Raw genomic sequence first — 14,402 nt, 5'->3', positions numbered from 1 at the left:
CGCAAGCTTTTCAGTTCACGAGCCTAATTTAAAACGGGTATGGGTTTTTAATCGTTTTGCTTATAGGTTGTCCTTCACTCTGGATTGATTGTTTCTATTGTTCCCCATCTCGAAAGCGTGGCCTTGCCCGATCGAAGGCTTCGTCGCCGGTGGGATGTTCCGCTTCATGGGCAGTGCTTTTTCGCAAAAGCATCAGATGCGACTGAGTCTACGTCTGTAAAGGACAAGGTCCCGACAAAAGCTTCGACTCGAAACTCTACTCCAACACCCAGCACAAGTAAATCAATTTCGTCACGCCAGGTTCCAGGTTCCCGTTTGAGGTCTACGCTTTGTGAAGATCAGGAAAGTGTCCCGCGAATGTCTAAAGCGACTCGGCGTGTAGTGTTAACGCGACGCGTGGTGTTTGGGGGTTTAACTGGCGGGTCAAAGCCAGTATCAAAATCTGGGTTAGTCCAAACCAGTCTTGGCAAGCCAAATGGACAGCTCGCTGCTGTAGCCTCGTCAGAGTCAGTCGCCAGGTTAATTAAACCGTTTGTCAAGTACGTCAATGTGGATTGGTATAACTCATTATATCGTAGTCAGTTTCAGCAATCGAATATGTACTCGTTAGTCTTCCAGGACAGACGGATTACCAGGTTTAAACGTCCATTGCAAACTCGAACCTCACAGCTTCTGTTCGGATCGGTCCTGTCCAACAAGACGACATCGCTCAGATTGGCAAGATTCGGATTGTATCAGATTTCTCCAGATTGGGGTAATTCAGACTCCTTTGCAAGTTCGACAGATTCAGGGTAATAAATACAAAAACAGCGAAAATATTAACCTTCATATAGGTAGAAAGCTTCGTTTGGTGCAAATACCCAAAAATCAGCTGGTATCTCACTCGACTATACGTAGTTAGGACAGTATGTTGCTGCTATACGAACTGGAAACCACGCAGCTTGAGACATTGTATTAAGCTTCTAGCCTCCGGTTTACCTTGTTTATTTTTGAATCCCTAACGTTTTTTTAATAACGATCATGATGTAATCTTTACCAAAAATTACATCATGTTTTAGACGTCGGTGTCAAACGATGAGTGCTTTTAGTCAATGTCTCCTTTGGCATTGTCCGTCGGACAACTAGTTACTTCAAAGGTACGAAGTGTTTCAAACGAAAATTCTATTAAATAGTAGTAGAAGTTGACATTGTACAGGAGTGGTACACCGACATGATCATGCAGAAGTACGGCTATCCTTAACGTAACGTAACGTTGACTACGATTTAACGAACAAACGGAAATGAATGTGCGAAAGGCTGTCTAAAGGACTGTACAATCAACTGATTGTCTCCTCTAGCTCAATTCAGACTGAATCCGAATGAGAAAAAAACTTCCGTCAGTTATCACTGACAGCGTGAAACATTCACTAAAACCAAAGGCAATTGATCTAAGCTTCAAAGGCGAACATTATTAGCGACGGTAATATTCACGCGGTGAAATTTACGGCACAGGAGCCTACGTCTTTATGTTTGTATAAGAACGCTTCATTATTCGCTGGATTCGGATTTTCGTAAAAATTCTCGCGATTAGTTAATAGCGTCTCGAGACGGAAAAAAAAAAAAAAAGTTGTTATTTTCGTAAAAAGGCTTCACTTTGAACGGCGTTCGACTTTTCTAGTCGTACCATCTTCATTGTATAAAGCGGTGCACTAAGACGTTTGTCCTGCCAAGCATGAACTGTTGATGACAATAGGTCAGAAGCAATAACTGTATATGTTACAATACCTACTAATTCGCACCCGTTATATTGTATAGTGGATCAACTTCGATATATACAGATGTATAGTAGATCGAAATACTACATGGCTAATAATATCTATTTAGTCGGTCATCGGCTTCTACTATTTTAGGTATTTTACAATTTAGGTACGACAAGCAGGTTTATTCGGTCCTACATTGTGCATACAATTCGTGTGGCAATTGTTTTCGACAAAGCAATGTCTCGTTTCGTTGAACGAGATATTTGGCTTTCCAAACCGTTGCCACATTGATTCAGGTGAGCCTATAGGTATACAAATGTGTAAGGCACGATGCCATACGGACGTGCCAAATTGAGAACGGCCTAACTACACGAGCAGGGATACGCAAGCAAAGACGAAGACGTTTTATTTCTATTAGTACCCTACCGAATAAAGAGTCGACCGTGTTGAATTCGTTATTAATGGATGTTTATTTGAGTGCAACTAATCGTACAAAATATACATGAGGTATCTTCCATGTGGAGAGCCATGCCTCTCTTAGACATGTGGCAGATGCTTCCGAGTGGCTCGTCGCGAAACCTCACCATCCAGAGCGTCCGTCACACTCGTTCATTACACATTATACGGTTTTTATCGGTTTTTTGCCAAAAAATTGCTTATATCATTTCTTTAATCTCTTTTTCGCCCTTCACTACACATTACTGCCATTTATCAGTGTAACCGCCACTATAATTATTATCAGCTTCATTATCAGCTTGTCACCCAACTGCTCGCATGTGGACGCGCAATATTTTTTAATTGACACTTTCTCTAAATTCCGAACCCTCCCCGCGCTTATATTTATCTTAATATAATAATTACCATTATTATTTTTCCTGTAGAACTTTCTGCGCGCCTACCTACCTCTAGATGTATTTATTTTTATTTTATACTTTAAGTCTGTCACCTTGCGGTGTTTCCTCAAGGGGGAGCGTTATTTTCATTCTCCCGCTCTGTTTCCAGCAGACGGAATTGTCGACGTCTTTCTCTGGCCACAGGCTGGCGACGTTGGTAAGGGGAGGGAAGTCGCTTGTATATTAGAAACTCCATTTTACTTGTCAATGTAAAATGTCTATTCCTTCGGTCATTGTATCTCGATTGAGATCGGATGTTCTTTGTCGGTTTATAATTACCTATTATGCATATTATATATATATATATATATATATGTATATATATATCGGTTGTCTACAAGCACCTTGCGATATTTTATGCATTGTCGGTGTTTCTTTATCGCTTAATGTATCTGTTATTACCATAGTTTGTTTTTAGAATAAGTATTACCCATTCCAGTGTCTTCTCTTTTGTTTTACATCTGACAGAAGGCTGGGAGATGGCTCAAATGGAACATGCCGTTAACGTTGAGACAACATAAAAGAGTATCACACGTTAATTATTACAAATTGATAAACTGTAAAGTAAAAACTGCAAACTGCGTTTTTGGGATGATTAAAAATCACTGTTTTAACAGTCGTTTGTAGATATTGGTTTCGTATTTAACGGCTAGAGCTACCGGCTGGATGAGATCTGGTGAGCGTGTTGGCCCACAGAAAAACGCAAGCTTAGATAAGCTGATCGACATCTATAATTTCTATGTATATTTAACGTTGATTTGGCAGTTCGTCTTACATTGTTCCCATTGTATGGATACAAATAAACGAGCCGAGAAATGCTGGAGTGAGCTCAAAACTATAAAGTTATCATATACGTTGTGAACAAAAGTGGACCGTCATACATTTTCTCGACAGGACGCAGAAGAGATTTTTCAGTAAAATTTTCATCTGTGCGGTAGCCGGTTTTTTTTTTTTTTTTTTTCGTGAAATTTTTGCCTCTTCCTAACATTTGCCGAATGGTCGTTGTTTAGTTGCACGTTTTTTCCTCTTAGCTTTCCTGCCGTTAGCCAGCCAGCCAGCCAGCCAGCCAGCTCATCGTAGCCGATCTGGCCATCCCCTTGAATCGGCCTATTAGCCGTCATTGACTCAACAGTTGAACGTACGGTTCAAAACGAGCCGATCTTTAGGAATGGTTTAGTTCTTTACCAGTACCGCGGTATATGCTTTCGGCAGCAATATTAGCATTAGCATACCTCATCGTCCTTCAATTTGCCTACTGAATGCGTGTGTATTATGAAGTGTATGTACTCACATCACTGGTCGTGTTGGTGTTGCTCTCGTCACTATTGTTATCGTCTTATTCTTGCTTTTTGAAATGTTAATTTTTCTGCTAACGCCTATAGTCGCCAGGACGACCAACGCTAAATCGGACGATTTCCTTTAGAGTAGGCCGTCCCTTCCGGTTCTGCCTTTACGAGTTCGTTAGCTTGATCGTGTCATCTCTTTACGTACGGCAACTTTTCTGCTACTCTACATCATTCGAACTAGCTGTTGTTCGTATAGCTTCGGTTGCTCCTTTTTTGTTGTCGTCCACTTCGGTCTTATCTTCTCTTCTCTATTTTGTCATTTTCCAGTCCCCGCTGATAATTTGGTCGGGGTGTGGGTCGGTATGGTGTCAATTCGTGTCGTGTACTGATGCTATCGCAAAAGTTAGCAACGTTCCAAGAAGTTTACTGTTACACTTTACAATGTTGTTTGTTTGTTTGGTTGGTAAGACTTGCCCTTCCTCCTACACTTGTCAGCGTTCGATGTTGGCTTTGTTTTCTCATAGGCAGGAAACTCGTACCTGCTACTTAGTCCTGCTGAGTTCTACGGCATTTTGCTGACAATGCGGGATGATTATGGAAAAGCGATGATCGTATCTCTGCTTTGTCATGTCGTGGCTGTGGCAATACAATTCAACGAGCACCGTATTATTCAGCCTTCGTTGACTTTTATTACTAGTCGTTTGATTCACTTCGGATTGAGTTGGCGCGGTTGACGTCCACCGGCGCCAAAGGACGCCGATATATAAATAGTCTTTTTTTTTTTTGTGTATATAATTTGTATATGTATATATACACATCTCCTTTGCGTTTTTTTACCGGCCATTTTGCGGCTGTCACTTTTGAGAATCGTTTGTTATTAGCTTGGTTTTGTCATCTTGGTTGTCATAATAATAATAATAATAATATAGACACATATGGTTTGTAGTTAAAAACAGGTTGAACTTTCCTCTTTCATGGTTTGGTCGTGTGCATGTTGAGTGACTCAGCATCATTATAACAGTAGAGGACCTCATACGGGAAAGAACCAATTGTCTCCGGTGATATCTTTACGCGGTTGTTACTATACTCGTTTTTATCACTTTGGTTGTTCTCGTTATTTTTACTGCTACTGATGTTGTTTTTCTGTATTTACTATTTTCGTTGTAAAAATTGTTCATTTTTTTTTTAACTACGTTTTTTCGATTTGACGTCCTCGTTCATCCTTAACAACGATCCGCTTCGCTATTACTGTTGTATTAGTATTGGTATTTAAGTATGTTTCTTATTCGGTTGTTATTGCTATTGGTTTTCCATGATCGTAGTACCATTGTTTGGTAGTAGACTTGTTACTACAGATGAAGTTAGTCTGTGATCCATCTTCAATCGCGCATCTCCATCGTTTTTTCTTTGAAGTTGTTGTTGTTGTTGTTGTTGTTATCGCTATTATTGAAGACCTTTGAGAATTTGGCAATATGGCTCATCATCGTTCGGTCATCTTCGATGTTTTTAGTTGTTGTTGTTGTTGTTGTTGTCGTTATTTTGTTGCCGTTCATTCGCTGCGTGTTGAACTCGGCTCTTTCTGAGGGCCTTTTTATATATACCAATTCGTCTCCTCCTCGTTTACCTTCTCCTATTTGACAGTAATTGTTATTAATTATTCATGGTACATTTACGTTACGTAATTGTCTTCATTGGAATCGTGAAAAGATCACTGCTTTTCCCTTCGACGCAGACCTTCGTCTCCAGCACTGCTTCATATTTTGGTCATAATAATTATTAATACAAATACATCAATGCATTATACTAAATAAATAACGTTGATAGTTGACAATCATCGTTCGATAGTAACAGTTGCCCAGTCATCTTAACATGGTGGGTGGGTCACTCATTCAGCCAACCGTTCACCTACAGAAATCCTGATTCTCTTCATTTTTTTATCCCAATAGTAAGTATCAAGTCTCGTGTGTATCATCTACTCACCACTCACACAGTTCATTGCTTCGTTACTTCCGTATCTACGTTCGGGATTGATACATCTGAATTTTTTTACTGGCCGGGACTTCTCGCATTAAGCAAGCACACAAAGGCCTGGCAGCGAACGGTCAAGTACTATTGGTTTCTCCATCGTAGCAACGCTACAGCGTTTGTAAGGCCCGCCCTGCCTTCCGCGGCCGTTTCCAGCAGTTGTTGGTGGAGCTGCATTTGCCCACAAAACAGCATTAGCTATTTAAATGAGAAACATGAAAATTTTTAAATTTAAAAATACCGGATATTTGCAATTGACGCAGTACAGCCAATCATGTTTCGCGAGAACGTTACCCGATCGACAGATGTCGTATTCGCTGCTTAGCTAGCTCGTATTGGTCGTCGTTTAATTTTAAGTTTTTTTTTTTTTTTTTCGGTATAAACACACGTATACACCTGTGTGTATTTACATACTCTCCGACGAACGATTCATACGTGGACATTCGGCCATTCTCGCGGTCTCGTAGAAAGCGTGCTGATGGCACTTCAGTGTCGCAGCGTTTGTTAGCTGTAGTGAGCAGCTACAGTCAATCACCCATGACAAAATACTCCAGGAAATTAACAGTTTTTAAATAGCTATATTAGATACAATACGGGTCTAGAAAAAAAAAAAAAAAAAAAAAAAAGTTAGTCATATAATAAAAACGGAACGTTCTTGTTCGGGCGTAAAAAGTATAACCACTTCGACACTTTGACGCTATAAAATAGCGCTAGTAAAGTGAACGGGAACCGCAATTTTCATCTCACCCCCCCGTTAACCGTGACTATTCCGTGCCTTTTTCGCTACGACGACGACGACGACGACGACGAAATGAAATAGAAAATGGAGCGTAACACTGAAGCCATCTTGGATTTTGGATTACGAAATTCAATTAGATCGGATTTGTACGACGGTACTTCGCGTCGTTTTCCTCTTTCAACAATACGCTGTCTTTCCTAGACATAATAGTTTACATGTAGAATGATGCAGGACTGGTTGAAACGTCTTGTTTGGGTAACACGCTAAGAAACGATGACGTTCGCACTACTAGGACAGGTCAACCCTGATAATACTCATAATAACCATAATATAGGACCCTAACGAACTATCAGTCGCAATCGATTAATTTCGTTATCGGAAGAACAACTTCACCCCCCTATCTCGAACGAGTAGGGTCCGCGTTGTAGTTTTACAATATTCAATAGAGCTTCCTGAACTAAACAGGTGACGGCCATCTGTCACCTTATCGAGACCTTGAAGTTTCCCCATTTGCCGAAATCGCTTTATGGTAGAGTACATTGGTTTGTGTACGGTAGCTGTTGATGCTACAACTCGACATGTTGCTCAATAGCATTTTCGTCATGTCGATATATTTTTCTGTCTTCTGTGCATGCAGGTAGGTTTGCATAAAAACCTACTCTTTTACTCTACTTTTCCCATTGCGGCTGCTCGTTCATTCGGGGCTAGACGTCAGTCGTCTCTACGATTACATTTTATTTTAGCGGAAATTTACTGTAGTAATTATAGAAATTATCTTTGCCTGAAATTTCGCAAAAGCCTCGTGATAAATTCCGCTTTGGTTACATCCTGTAATTTCTCGAAATGTATATAATATTAAGGATCGTTGCTTTTGCTATAACGCAGTAGTTTCTTTCAGGGTATCTACCGCTAATGATCAGTAACTAGCACAGCCAATCACTTGCTCATCTATGGAGTAATAGATAAAAATCGAATATTTTGCACAGGGTATTCAAATAATTAGTGTTCGAACTTACCCGAGAAGAAGATTCTGCAGTAAGTGAGTAAAAGAAAGAAACGACGCGGTTTGTTCGTTGTGGAATCTTCACTCCGTTCTCTGATGGAAGAAGTTGTTGAAGATGTCGGCTTGTTCAAACGTACTTATAACAGTTGCCCTCATTTGAGTTCGCCCGTCGTACAAGTGCTCTGTGAGCTGTTCCATGGTGTTGGTGTAGGGATAATTTTCAATCATCCCGAGAGACATTTATATAAAGACGTATTCAAAACTAACTTGGTCTCATCTTGGATGAGTCTCGCTTTAACAATCTACCGATGCAGAGCATCTTGCTTTATTTACACTCAGTTCAACTACGTAACCTTTACGCAATATATCTGTATGTCGTAACGTTGCGTTGGAGTCGTCCTTTCAGTAGAGTGTCCTGATTTTTTCATTGCTGAATCAAGCGCCTTACGCCTGCCGCCTGAGTGCATTGAACTGCCATGGCTGGTTGCTGTATCGTGTTCGAAGTGCTGACCGAATACGGGTAAGAAAATAGGCGAAAACAATCATAATAATATTGGAGACTTTGTTTCAAAGATAGAAATGATATGCTGATATTGATCACATGAAAAGTGCCCCCTTCTCCGATAAAAATTCTATAAATCCACAATTGAAGTAGATAGGGAAAACAAAATACGTTTAGATACGTAAAAACGATATATATCACCACAATACCATAGTCTACTTCAATAACAGACTGGATTGATCAGTATGTGATTCTGCTGTGTCAGGCTCAGTGTCGCTCTCTGATAGTTGGTAGGGGGGGGGGGGCACGAGGTCAAGTCGATATTGTTCTTGTGTTGACGTCATTGCGACTCCCCTCTAAGCGTTTAGCTCATGTTATCTCTATACATACACATTTATCTTGAAATCGTCATCATCGCTCGATCACAATCTCGCTGGTCTGTTTGACCACTGTAGTTTTCCAAACTGTCGATCGATCGATCGGTCTCGGATCAATAACAATTCAAGTGTAATGTACAAATTGATTTGTTTGCCAGACAATTTATAATAAAACGAATAGAGTTTTAGGCTGTCAGCGTTATGATAGGTGCTATATAGATAGTATAGAAATTGTCCGTTATACGTCGGATGTATTTGGCGAAAAAGTCATAACTTTAGTTTTCTGTTCATTCTAGGTAGTGACCACTTACAATATATTCAACTTAGCTTTGACATATTATAGATTGCCTGCTTTGCTGGTGTGTCTGGGCTACGTTGAACGCAATGGCGAAATATCTAAGTAAAGCGTAAAATTCGGTGCTTTGTTGGTATTCTATAGTGTTGTCGGCCTCTGCTCCTCCGGTGGCCTTCCGCGCCGCGAATCGTCGTATCGTGAGATTGCGTGGAAATCAGCTTCTTGTGTATGTAGACGTGTCATTTTAACTTTCACGTTTTTTTACCTAACTCTTATAACATTTTGTTATTAGTTTTATCGTGGTGCTGCTGCTGCTGCTGCTGCTGCTGCTGCTGCTGCTGCTGCTGCTGCTGCTGCTGCTGCTGCTGCTGCTGCTGCTGCTGCTGCTGCTGGTGTCATCGTTGTCGCTATCAGTTTGCTGCTATCATTGCTGTGGAATAGTTGGTAGCAGATCTTCTGAGAAACGCCATAATGTTAATTTTGTTCATGGACGTTTTATGAGCTTTTCAAGAAAGTTGTTTTTTTTTTTTGGCTCTTTTAATCGATCTCGTGCTCGTACCGCTTTCTCATCACTATCTGCTTTTCGATTTGATGCTATTTTTATCAATCGGACGAGTGCTGAAACTGCATCAACTGACTATGGTGATGGCTCGGCCTCTAGTTTGGCCTAAAAACGAAGCCGATTTGTTGCCTGTTTTATATTTTTGCCATCGTTCGATATATTTGTGTTGAACTCGGTATAATATCTATTAGTTAGCCCAGTACGGCAACAATCACCTGCTTTCAGCATTCGATGACCGTATACATAACCACACAGTTATTACCATATCAGTGGTAAAAAAAAAAATAGGGAAATTTCTCATAAGTGTGGTGTGTCGAGCGACGAGTCATAAGAACGCGTATGGGACGTACAATGTAGGCACAATGTTTGTCATACTGGAAGGCCAGCCGTATCACTTTGCAACGTCGCAATGACGCTGCGAATTTGAATAGTGCGGTTGCCGTATGGCGTCAAAAAGTATACGTAATGGTCCGTATTAGTTTTCCGTGATCGCTGTTCATAGCACCAATTTTTAGTTAATCTTCGAGGGTGCGCTCACTTCGACGCTCGTATGATGCGCTTGTCTCTCGATTCACAACGTTTCTAGTCTGTGTGCCCGTGCAATAGAGTTTTTTCCTAATTAGGCCTATTTTTGCCATCCACTTTATTTTCTTACGCAAGTTTTCAGGAGTTGGATTTGGCGTTCCGTTATCTATTTTCATGGTTAGACTGTCCCTTGACGTCTGCCGTCGCCGACTAAAGGTCGCGTCCTCATGTTCGCCTGTTTTGCTGTTGAAGTTGAGTTGCTATGATTGCGTCCTTGACCTACCTAAATAACTAGTAAAAATTAAGAAGACGGAATAGGATCACAAACTAGTTACAGCAAGTCGGGTATGCTTGATTTTGTTACACAGAAATCGTAGTTGACCGCACGAAAAATGAAGTAGTTTTATCTAGTCCTTGGAAAATGTTTACGCTCGCTTTGTCACTATTGTGTGGACTGCGTATCGTGTCGGCTTTGTCGCATGGCTTTATCACATGTGTGAGTTACTGTCACGTGAAGGGTCCATTGATGTATAATACAATGCTGCACCTTCAAGATACATTCGACTCAACCTGAGCCATCCATGGGTCACCGTCATCGAAGGCTTTGAATTCAGAGACATTGAAAATGATCAATTCTATTGGTTACACCTGTAATTGTTCGTGCTGCTGTATGGGGTTGTTTTTGCTATAGTTTTACATTACATATAACTATCGTTGCTGAAACTTGTAGATGGACCCGGGTCGGGCGTCGTCTTTGTCTCATTTGACAGTTCCAACGTTTCAATATAACCTGGCTACGAGATTCCCTAAATCTGTATCGTTCATCGACGTTGTATCATCGTTTCTGTATGTCGTTGTCGTCGTTTTGGTCGACTACACCCTGCAGTGACTAGTAGTTAAATCTGTTATTAGTGTTAGTTTTTCAGAAATAGTATCAAGTGTTGTTTTTGTTACTGTCATCATAGCTTTGATTAGAGTCATCTAACCAGACTTTTATCTTTTGGCTAGTGAGTTGTTTAAATGAACGACTCGAGCTGAAGGTAGCGGGCTACCACGAGAGAAGGCGGTCGCTTTTGGGGAGCTTTCGATCGAGGCTTGAACGAGTTTCAATCATTGATCAATCGTTTAATCATTAATCTTCGCCACTTCATCGGCATCTCTGTTGTTAATGAGGAATTGCTGACCGTGAAGACGGACACTCAACTACAATCACTCCGTTCAGCTGGACTTGTACGGGTTCGGGCGGCAGCCTGCCATGACCTCGGCAGACCTGGTTGCGGTAATGAACCGCGACCGAGTCTCCAGTGAGTCGGGCCGGAACCGCGTGCTAACCAATCGCATGCAATTCAATTAATTAACTGATCTCTGGCTATATTTTTTCTCCCTCTTTTCCTTTCATTAGGATTACAGCACGCTGTCACGTGGGTTCGGGCTGCTCAGTGGGTTCTACGCAATGAGAGAGAAGTATTGGTATTCTTTAGTAAGGGTTTAGGATTATGTCCTAGGTCTGCTAGGCGTTACGAAACACGTACACTCGCGTACAATCGTTGACTGGGGAATGGCGCTACATCGGTAGTAACTGTAGTAGCCGAAATAGTAATAAAAGTAACTTTCACGTTATTACTATTACTATGATCAGTAATCGTGGTAGCAGTAGTATAGGAAGATCGTATTCTTAACTCTCGGTGGGTTTTAGCGGGAATGGGGCGGGGGTAAATCTGTTTGTATTGCGAGTCGCAGTCCTCGAGTTGTCCGCATGTCGTTTACACATTTGCATATTGCTTTCGACATTTTGCCTCGGCGTTTCTACAACAAATTGTATTTATCCTATTACTGTCTATTAAGTTGTACTTGTTATGTTGCGTACCAAGAGAGACGAAGCCCCCTATAACAAGGAGACGTGAGCGGAGACTAAATAACTGCTCTAGTGCATTTCACGCATGAGTGGTATTATCGTCACGTAATACTCTGCTTACATGGCAATGTTTTTCTCGTTTGCTTGGCTTGGTGGGACATTTACAACTAAATGTTGGTTCGCGAACGGTACTTGTCAGGGAAGGATCTCTAGCCTCCTAACTTCCTTCGTCTGACCTATCATCCACTGCATTGTTGCTTTGTTTGTTTGCCCCCATATTGAGTTGGTCTGTAAGATTCGCCAACGACATGTTCGCACGTGGACAATTGTATGTAGGGACGGGATGCTTATTGGACCGAAAATTTCTGCAAAACCCAAACCGATAGACATCGGAGATAGGGCTATAGAGCTGGAGGATGCTGATGTACGAGTGTTGTAAAGATCATAAAGACAAGATTTGGGGTAAATACGTGCCGTGTGTGTGTGAGACAATCGAAGCTGTGACGGCCACAATCAATTATGGCCTGTACCAACGACCTAATACGTTATCACTTGTTCATATAATTCTATCAGATTCTATATGTAGGTAGCACTGAAAATGCGCTTGATCTATTGGCTACTATATTAGCTTCTTTTGTATGAAGGACCGTTCCAATGACGATGACGTCGTTTATGGCGGTATTTAATAGTTTTTTTTTTTTCAACTCTTAGTGAATATTACGGTTCGTGGTCGGACGAGTGAAAGCAACCGTTTTGCGTGCGAGCGTTGGCAAGTGATTTGGGGTGCTAGCCGCGGGTACTGCAGTTGTGGGCTTCGCGATGCTTAAGATGCAGCTGCATTTGCGGTAGCTAGAACCGATGTACGTTAGTGACCATTTTTATGGATCAAGCAAGCGTGGGCCAGTGCCAGTTTCTGGTAGGCGTAGCCCACCTGACAACCTATGAAATTTTTAAGCGATTAGGTCTAAACGTTCTCGCTCGGACCGATATATCGGAAAAGGGATCAGGGGGTCAACCGCGAGACTTCTGCATCTGACTGAGTGTTGACTGAGGCACAACAAGCGAAGACATCGTTTGCACGTGTCTGTATGTGAATAGTCCGATAAAGCAGGTTATTGATCTTGCTTTAGATCAGTCGCTGTATAAGAAACCATCTATATCGCAACAGCAGCAGCAGCAGCAACAAAGTAGCAAATTCATTATGCTATATTTGTATGTAGAGAGAGAGAGAGAGGAGAGAGAGAGAAAGTTATACAAATGATATATAATACCGTTAGTCAGATCAATGTCAAAAACAATGATGCCAGGTAAGCTCAGCAAATCGTCGCTAGCGGCATGTTTGCACTCTAGATGCCCGTACTTGACTGTTTTAAGTCGGTATAGCAAGATCGATTGGGCGGATTGATCCATTTTTTCTCGTGTTAGCGGAAATGCGGTGTTAGCAACGGCATGCTGCCATTATATTGGATTTAGTTGTAGCGTTGACGGGAACAGTCTGATCTTGTCTGCGCGATTGTAAGGACGACAAGAGCGGTCATGGAAGCTTGCCTTCTGCATGATTCACTTAATTTAGGCGAAGATGCTCAGTTGAGTGGTTTACCTATCACGAGTTAAGCGATCGGTGACGTTTGGCGGGGGGGGGGGGGGGTAGTTGTTGGATGTGCGCCGTTATATGGGTTACAGTATAAGGTGCTATTAATTAAGATTGAAAATATATTCAGCTGCGTGTCCAAGCAAATGTTCGTTCTATGTACATTTGTATATATATTCCTTTTGTGTGTGGTATGGTAGAAGAAACCAGTTGGGCGCAGCCGATTAACTTGACCACAATCTCTCGTGTCTGCTCATAAATTGTAAGGCGTACCACATATCCCACATAAGTCTCTGCTTTAGGTCGGTAAAGGCACACCAGTAAGTCGTTATTCTCATAGAGTATGGATCATACAGAATAGAACGACACGTTTAAATTTAACACGACTCTTTTGATTTCGAACGGTGCCGCCATGCGTGCCGCCTAACAGGGTTATTTGTTACAGGACTTGCGAATGCGAAGGCAATCCTTAAAACAAATTAGACCATTCAGTGCTTATCCATATCTGTCACTCATAACCTGTGGTTATTAATGCCACCCAAACTGAATTCTTAAACAGCAGGATTGGGGAGAAGAAAAGCCAGCTACTGGTTATTAACTATTGGGGCTACCTAATCTGGTCGGGTAAACCAAGGATAAATATGGGGTACCCAGGCGAGGTTCGAGTTTAATATGGGAAAAATGTGTACAAGAGGCTCCTGTTTCTTGCCTACCAACGAGAGCGCAATTTTCCAATAGTTAAGAGAAATGTCTACGTCCATTTTGCGGTTATGGAAATTTCACTTGATGTCATTGGCTGCGAGGGGACGCCACTGCATAAAAACGTCAAACCTCAAATATGGGATCGCCCGGAGTACTTGACGCTTCATTTGGATTTCCAGTAGTCGTTCTACAGTAAAAGCCGCTAGAAATATATATATATATATTTCATGTAATCCACTCGGCATCACAGTGTCATAGTAATAATGCAAATAACTCCTCAGCGTCAGCTTCTTCTCTGATTTTTACAA

The 14,402-nt window shown here is 41.5% G+C and overlaps 1 protein-coding gene across 7 annotated transcripts in view; it reads left to right on the top strand.

Annotated features, from left to right (window-relative positions):
* LOC111252688 (uncharacterized) overlaps window positions 1-2,197 on the top strand; it is a 71,731-nt gene extending 69,534 nt beyond the window's left edge. For all 7 annotated transcript variants that reach the window (XM_086992706.1, XM_022810980.2, XM_086992708.1 and 4 more), the window contains one exon: window positions 67-2,197. The gene's annotated coding sequence lies outside the window, so the exon portion shown is untranslated. The remainder of the gene's footprint in view (window positions 1-66) is intronic.
* The last annotated feature ends 12,205 nt before the right edge of the window (window positions 2,198-14,402 follow it).

The sequence above is a fragment of the Varroa destructor genome, unplaced genomic scaffold (genome assembly GCF_002443255.2).
Source record: "Varroa destructor unplaced genomic scaffold, Vdes_3.0 BEIS01000006.1, whole genome shotgun sequence".
NCBI classification, from domain to species: domain Eukaryota; kingdom Metazoa; phylum Arthropoda; class Arachnida; order Mesostigmata; family Varroidae; genus Varroa; species Varroa destructor.
Note: the sequence above shows the minus strand (reverse complement) of the source record. Positions and strands in the feature narration are given on the sequence as shown.